Source organism: Cyprinus carpio, unplaced genomic scaffold, assembly GCF_018340385.1.
Source record: "Cyprinus carpio isolate SPL01 unplaced genomic scaffold, ASM1834038v1 S000006759, whole genome shotgun sequence".
NCBI lineage: Eukaryota > Metazoa > Chordata > Actinopteri > Cypriniformes > Cyprinidae > Cyprinus > Cyprinus carpio.
Window position 1 is genome coordinate 220,645 of NW_024879356.1, and position 8,745 is coordinate 229,389.

Genomic DNA, 8,745 nt, shown 5'->3' on the forward strand with positions numbered 1-8,745 from the left:
TACCTTTCTAAGCAATTGGTCCATATTCTTAAACATGCCACAGAAGTAAGTGTAGATTCCTGTAAAAAGTCCAGTGCTGAGACATGCGAGACCTTTGTTTGAATCCAAACCTACAGAAATACATAAAAGTTTCAATTTTAGTTCAGTTCAGCTATGAAATTTCATTTGAATTCTACTGGACATTCAAATTCGAACTGCAATTCCGTATCTTCTTTGCTACATTCAATTCAAATTGCAATTCCAACTTGCAGAATTTGAATTAAAATGGCATTATAATTTAAATTATGAACAGTACACAACCCAGATTAAATATATTCATACTTACTAAAAAAACATTACCACTTTCTCGCAATTTTTTTGCCAAGTTATTGCAGCTAAAAAACGAAACAAAAAACAAACACACCTATTCCTGTCATTAAAGTAATTTCAAGATGAAGGAAAACACCTAAAAATGCCACATCCGATGTTGCTGTTTGACACTGAAATTCTTAAAACTCTGTAATCCAAATGGCATATGTACTGTCTGGCGAGGCTCCCCTATCAGTGGTTTATTGCTCGCCTTGCTTGCAGGGAAGCAGCTACCCTGGAAGCCCCCAGTCTGAAGCCGACTCAAAGGCAAATGTGTTAAAGTAATTAACAGACAAGAAAGAGGAAGGCATAAGATACACATTAAGTGACAGGACCACTGTGAAATTACGACTCTAGACGGCAGGATAAGAACCAGAGTATCAAGAAAGAGATTGCTTTCACCCGTGGCACCAGTCTGGCACCAGTCAGTGAAGGCACCCCAGATAATCTTCCTTTTAAATCCAAAAAAAACAAACAGAAGAAAGGAAGGGCGTCCTCTGGGACACTGTGCTAATCGTTAATGGCTTGTCAGAATTATGTATATGAGCATATATGTATGTATAGGTATTAACAAAACAGATCTAATCCTCTTGACAGACACCGAACCCACTGGTTAACATTAATCGAAGTAGGCAAATTTGTTTTTCAAAACACAAAGCTTGTGTACAGAGTTTCTTTTGTGCTGTTGAAAACACCTAAAAATTAATACCACTGTGAACTCAAGTCTAGACTACCCCCCGGCACACACATAGCTACTAGCCCTTCAACCAACAATCACCTGAGTTTTAAGACGGGGGCGGTTCTCCTTGTGCTTAGCTTTGAGGTATCACGGGCCCTGAGGAAGCCACAAGGTTAGAGAGAGATGCCAGGAAAGGAAAGTGTTTTTTGGATAATCTCTACCAGGGTATTAAGAACCCCAAAGAGCCACAACACTGATTATGGTATGTCACTGACTGGTGACTAAAACACATTGATTGCATATATTGTTGTTTGGGGATGCTACCCTCTGGTTCTGGAATCCGCAAAGATCCTTCCACTCCCAATGATTGTGGCAATGGAAATGGGCTGTGCTACGAGGAGATTAGTGGAACTTATATAAGTGGCAAAGTTGTTACTGCATGGTTAAGAGAAAATTAACTGCACTTTGAACATGTCTCAGTTTGTTCGTAACAGGAAAAAATCAACGGAAACGTTGTCTCAGTGGAACCAGACCTTTTCACCATAGTAATAAAGTTATTACTCTACAGTGTAATCACTCCATTTAGAGGGGGTATCACTGCATTTATTGAATCATTTATTACAGCAAAACAATAGTAATATGAACTATTACAGTTTTTTTTAAAGTAACTGGTTTCATTTTCATACAATTTTAAGAAGTTTTTGTTTTCTGGACATTTACGTCATCACTCCAGTCTTCAGTGTCAAAGGATCCGTTCAGACAGCATTTCTAATATGTTGATTTGTGCTCAAGAAACATGTTGAAAACAGTTTTCATGGTTTTCTTAATTATTTGTGTGGAAACAGTGAGACATTTTTTCAATAATTCTTGATTTTTATGTGAATGGAAATCTGAACATGCTTATGTTATTTTTTTAATAATCAATGTTAATGCAACCTTTGCTTGAATAAAAGGCAAGGTATAGCATTTAAACCAACATCTTACTGCCACCAAACTTTCAACAAACATTCTTTAAAATGATGTTTGGACAGTCAAGTACAATTTGACAATTGGAATGCAATGAAAATAAGCAAAAAAGATTACGTTGGTTATCGGGTGCGAAATTTAGAGGTAGTTTTAGGAGGACCGAAATCTCTTATCTGAATATGAGCTGCTCTGGCTAAATAAGAATAAGATTTCTATCAGAGCAAGAAAACACAGCAAACGTGGCCAAAAGTGGCATGTCAAACATATGAATGGTTTTCTGCCTTAGCAAGGCAGGAGTCTGAATGAATAAACCCTCAGCTATATTTCCGCAGCCAAACATGACGATAGATCTTATAGTCACAGATTTTTAAGTCGGTTAAGATGAATGACCGAAAAGCATATGGTGCGAACGAGTTGCAAAGCATTCAGACTACTTTTGAACAAGCCTGAACATATGTGTGTGGTTTTAATTGTCGGGTCAGATAGTGGACCCCCCTGTTCGTTTGGTTTAGAAGTACAGACACTTGACTCGTCAGTGTGAGCAGTTTGAAAGCGCTACAGTTGACCAACTAGCTTGACACCACAGGCGCTCGGCGTTTTTAATGCTATCACCCGAGACAAGCACTCTGGAAATCTGGAACGGAGAATGTGACAACAGAAGAGGCTCACCAGACTGACACATACGAAGGAACCCAGATCAGCAACAAAGTCTGCTAATTCTTCATACACCCTGCAGGGGAAAACATGGACTTGGGAACAAGGTCCGAATCCTGCGAAATACCTGTCATCGGAAAGCGCTGCGGTCAGCTTGCAGGAATCTGCTACCATTCCCAACCAGCAAGAAACGCATAGGTAGAGGTGTCCACGACAGCTCCCAGATACTAGTGCTGACTGTCTTTCCCCACTGCCTGAAAACACACAAGGATATTTTCACTGGCTATTTAAGTCTAAAAAACGATCTTGGGTAGCGACAGACAGCACTACAAAGTTCAATAAACCTTGGTATGTGTTCCAGAAAAATATAACTTGAATTATAAAGAAAGGGAAAAGTTGTAGTTGAAAATACAACATTTCTGTCAGTGCGAAATTGTTACCACCCGAAATGTTGTCTTTTCTTCTATAGAAGACAAAAAAGATTGTCCAAAAGTAGCTGAGCCCTATGACTGCTTTGAGGAACACCCAAAATGTATGTATTTCAATTATTTACAATATGCGTTTCTGTGCAGAATGTTTGTAACTGGCACATTCTGACATATTGTGCAATTGCTGTTTTTACTAAGGTACTGACTGCAAGGAAAGCATTTTATTTAATGGCCTAAAGCTGGTTCTGGTGTAAATAGTGTTGTGGGTTTTTTGTTTGCTTCCATAGTGCACGTATTGTGTCCATAGCGTAGTTCCTGAAAATTGAAACAAAAGGGATATACTATAAAAACGCTGGCTAACAACGTGGGTCAGCCATACAGAATCCTAAGAAATCATGGTTGCCACAAAACTATTACGCAGCTGTTTCAATCCTACACAAATCAGCATTGATGTTATGAGGGAGCAGATGACCACTAAAGAACTAGAGTAATGGCTGCTGGAAAAGCCAGCTTGGCCACAACAGGAATAAACATTCTCGAAATATATTAAAATACATATTTTAAAATTGACATATATATGTCACAAAAATTCAGCTTCACTATTGCTGTAATTAATTAAATTTTAAAATATTTTCAGTTAAATTGTAGTGCTATTCCACACTGTTTTAACGGACGCTAAACTAGAATGCATTGAATAAAAGAAAGAAACAACTATCCGTAATCAAGAGACTTGACATTTCACGTCCGTACGTCTGCAACACGTCACTGGGTTGGTGATGTCAATACCGCGTGGGTTGTGAGGGTGATTGATTGCTAATACGTGCACTGTATACTGTTAGTGAAATACACACAGTTCTTTTTGAAACTTTGTCTTGCTGCATCTATTTTTGACATGCAACTGTAGTTGCTGGTGAATAGAAGTGACTATTTGTGTAAACGCAGTACATACTGCAGATGAGGTTCAGTGTTACAAGTATCTAACTGGCATAAAAAGGAAGATGGCGAGCTGAGTAATAGGGGACGAACTTGATAACAACATATAATGGTAAAATCACAGATCATTGCCTGGAACTAGGTCAAACAACAATCATTTCGGGCCATTCCTATAGAAACCACACTATTTCCAAATACATCTCTAGGTATCTACTATCACCTATTGTGTCCCTGGACCACAAAACACGTCATAAGTAGCCACAGGTGTATGTGGAGCAATAGCCAAAAAATATATTGTACGTGTCAAAATTAATTGATGTCTCTTTTCTGCCATTAATCATTAGGATATTAAGTAATGAGATCATGTTGCATATAAGATATTTTGTAAATTTCCGACTGTAAATATATACAAAAAAACTTCATGTGTGATTATGTCCTATTCGTTGCTGAAGTACTTAATTTGGATAACACTAAAGGTATTTTATCAATATTTAGAATTTTTTGCACCCTCAGATTCCCGATTTTCAAATAGGTTCTATCTCGGGCCAAATATTGTTCTAACCAAACCATACATCAAGCTTATTTATCAAGCTTTACAGCTGATGGATAAATATCAATTACAAAAAAATTGGACCGTTATGGACTGGTTTGGTGGTCCAGGGTTCACATTTGTAACAAAACAGGTCCCGCAAAATGAACACTGTATTAGGTAATGACAAGGATAAAATTCATAGAATTTATTGGATTCACTTATGAATGCTAATGGTGAATAGGCCTCAAGCTGTCTTGGAGGGAAGTGTGGTGTGGTACTGTACAGACAAGCTGTTGGCTTTCAGGGTTTGTAGCCACCCCTCTCTTTCTTTCTGTAAATATAGTGGCCGGGATACATTACAGGTCAAGCTACTCTGCCACTCTGGATCTTACTGCAGCAGAGGGTGCTGGTTCGGTCAGAGATCAGATGAGGCCGGCTTTCAGTTCAGACGGTCGTACGAGTAACTAAAAAATCGGCGCCTTGACAGGCACCTGGCAAAGACCACCAGCTGAGGAATGAATCAATGGCTTGTAAACACTGACCAAATCAACTTAATTGATATTTACTATACACCATATGATTATTGTTATATATACTGTAGTATACTACTGTTCAAAAGTTTTGAGTAAGAGAAACTATATTAAGCAGTGCCTAGTAAGAGACTGCTTCTTGGCGCCTTCAATCAAGAATCAGCATCTTAGACTGAGTTCGGAAGGATAATGTGACACTGAAGACTGGAGTAATGATCTTTTTTAGTAGAACAAATTCTCTGAAGAGATGTTTTCCATAACAAAAAACAACATTAAAAGCACCCATAAAGTAGGACAATCCATGCTCTCAAGTCTCCGAAAGCCAATAAACTATCTTTGTGCATTAAACAGGACCAATAATTTCTTCAGGTAATTAATCTTGACTTCCTGTATTCTATATACACAGTAAAAAGTTCACAATCTTTCATCTCTGTTTGAACTATTCTTGACATGTTTTTGAAGGAAGTTTAGGGCATCTCTGCAACCCTTAACACTTCTGTGTGAATATGATAAGATAAAATGAACGAGACAAGAAGGGGAAGCAAAACCCTGAAACCGAATCTCACTGTATGAGATGCTTATATTGCATAAGGGTCTTCTCCTTCCTTCAGCCTGAGTGTTTACTTTGGATTATATTAGATGCTTTACAGACCTCTGACGAACATAACATTCTGACAGACAAGATTGATTTGTGTCATGTTTATACTCAAGACATTTCATTCAGTTCTCGTGTCAAACTCTCTAAAAACCCTCAGAAGCTAAAAACTAGCTGGGTATCAAGGTTGTAAAAACATGTAACCGCCGGTTTTCGGCTAATCTTTACAGTAATTTACCGTGAAGGCTTGGTGGTGGGTTTGCATGACAGGTGCTGGACAGGTTCTTTCCATGTATGCATTAAAGACATATAAAACAAGACATGAGGAGACGTGGTGTAATGTCACAACCACTGGTACAAGGAAACTCTGATTTACGGTCATTTAACGTAGAATTAAGGGATAAATCTCGCAATTTGAAAATAAATTGCTAAATTACAGACCACTAGAAATGCAGTTATCACCTGTAATACGGAATTAACAGATATTTCATTTAATACTTTGTCAATATCTAATACCTTATCCTTTTATGATTAAAAAGATGCTGAAACTTTAAGCCAAACAAAAATCCCTTACATTAACCAAAGTTGTCTACATAATAAAATGTCTTCATGTTCCATTTAGTCTGGGCATCCTGATTGTTTTGCCATCTCGTCTGCCAGTTAGAAGATCACACTGCATGCGACTGTGAAAACTGACCACATAATTAAAGCAGTGAATGAATACTAAATAATAACAGCAACTGTCTTGCTAAACAAGAAAAAAGACATCTAGACATACTGTATTCCTGCAAACCCCTGTGTTTTTATTATGACCATGGGGCCTGTACTCATAAAAATTGTGCATTCAGTAAATTTGTGAATTACATTTATATTATGAACATTATATATTTATTTCGCACAGTAAACATCCATAGGATTGTTCTTGGGGAATTTTTTTCCAAAAAAAAAAAATCTTAAATTTCTTTGATGATGTGGTCTGTTCCATTTCTCAAAAGCACATTTGAAAAACAATTGTATGATCAGGATTTTTTAATGATCAAAAAAATTTACTGCACCTTGAATGGAACATTTGAAATACTGTTTGACCCAAAAACCCCTCTGAGGAAACTGGCATGAAAATACCCTAGGACCGTGTACCAGTGCTCTCTGACCCTGTGTGGTTGTACTGGATTACAGAGGGAGTCAAAAGAAAAGTCTAGATGGTGCTATGAAGTTGAAAGTTCTATGGGGTGCCGGACCAGTCCCGGTGATTGTCGCTAACACAGGGATGCTGCTGCTGCACGAATGTGAAGATGTTTTGTTGTGATTGGCAGCTGGAGACTCTCTCGGTCAAGGGAGAAATCGGCACGACCCAGCATGGATGAGGACACAGCGTTCTGAGGCGTCGTGACCAGAGATGGAGAACTCTGTGGGATTGAGATGGTGACAGATAATAAGTACAACGATCTTCGACAGGTCAATCTTCACTTTAAACTAGCTTTTTGCCCTTTATGACAGCATATTACAGATACTTTTTTTTTTTTTGTTGTGCATCAGTCACTTTAATTCAAAATAACTTAAACTTACTTGTTTAATCGATAGGCTTTATAACATTTTCAGTTCATGCATTTATATATAATATATTAATAATTTTAAACCAGTAATGATGCTAAACGTCATTTTCTAGTATAAGAAACTGACGCTGCAAGTTTTTTTACAAGTTTGAAAGCAGTGTGCAAAGCTTCTGTTGAAAACAATGTAACAAAAATACGGTTTCTTTGTAAACTTATGGGAAACCAGGACACGTCGGACTTCGGAGAGGACTGACAGACCGCGGGACTGTTGCTGCCTGCGGTCGGTGGTGGCGTTGGAGCCGGGGTTGTGCCGCATTCTTCACCCTGCCAGAGTCTGCACTCCCGCTCGTTGAAGGCACTAAAACTTTTTGGGAATGCCTAATCCCAACCCCCACCCCCTAATCCTAACCCTCCCCAACATACTCCTAAACATACCAATACCAGGGGTGCATAATCTGGCAGGGTGCAAATTTCGGCACTACACCGGTGAAGGGAGTGAGGCAAAGGGGGTTTATCGGCGACTCTGTTGGGAAGAATAAACAGCCCCAGGGTAGACCCGCGGCAAACAGGAAGGGTGTGGACAGAATCCGAGCGCAGCGGCTGCCGCTGAGCAGACGTCTGTCCCTCAGACTCTGGATGTGTGGGCACCACGCCGCGTCTTGTGCCACGAGATAAAGCACTCTGGGCGCGAGGAAGTTTCGTGTTACGCAGAGCTCCCGTAAGACATGAAGCCTGTGAGAAGTCAGCTGGCCGCCGACTGCCCCGCGGGGAAACAGCCAACGTGTGTAGACAGTTGACCCTGAGCTAATTGCTGAGTGATGTCACTGATGAGACATCGGTGGCTCACTTTATAACCTAAATCATGTTAACGGTATTATTATTGAACCTTGTTGTCATGGCATTGATTTTTACAGAGATCGGGAAAAATATGCTAATCAAAATATACTTTATCATGATGACCCTATTTTACTTGCTCTTGTGCAATGTTGCTGTTTTTTTGCCCTAGCTAATATCAGTTTGGAACGGAAGCTTTGATTTAAAAACAGGTAAAAGGTACTTGCAACTCTTTTTATCTTACAAATTAGATCGTTTTCTCGCAAGTCTAAGAACTTTGACAATGCGACAGTCTCCAGCATTTTGAGGAATAAACAGAATGCTTACTACGTCGATCTGAACTGGCAGTTGTTTGAAGACGGCGTTCCCTTAATCGTGAGATTAACCTCGCAATGGCAAGAGAAACAAACATCAAAATTGCCTATCTAAGGCCTATGGAGAGAAAAAAAACAGAACCTGAACGTGTGAACTCATAATACAAAGAGACAAGTCGACTGAATTGCAAGATATCAACTCAGAATTGGAAGAGTTAAAACCCAGCTTGTGAGAAAAGTAATTCTGAGTTTATATCTCACAATCTTTCTTATGATTGTGCGATATAAACTCAGGAATTACTCTCACAAATTCTGGGTTACAATCTTACACAATTACTGGCATTCTCACATATATTGACTCTCTCCCATATATAGATGA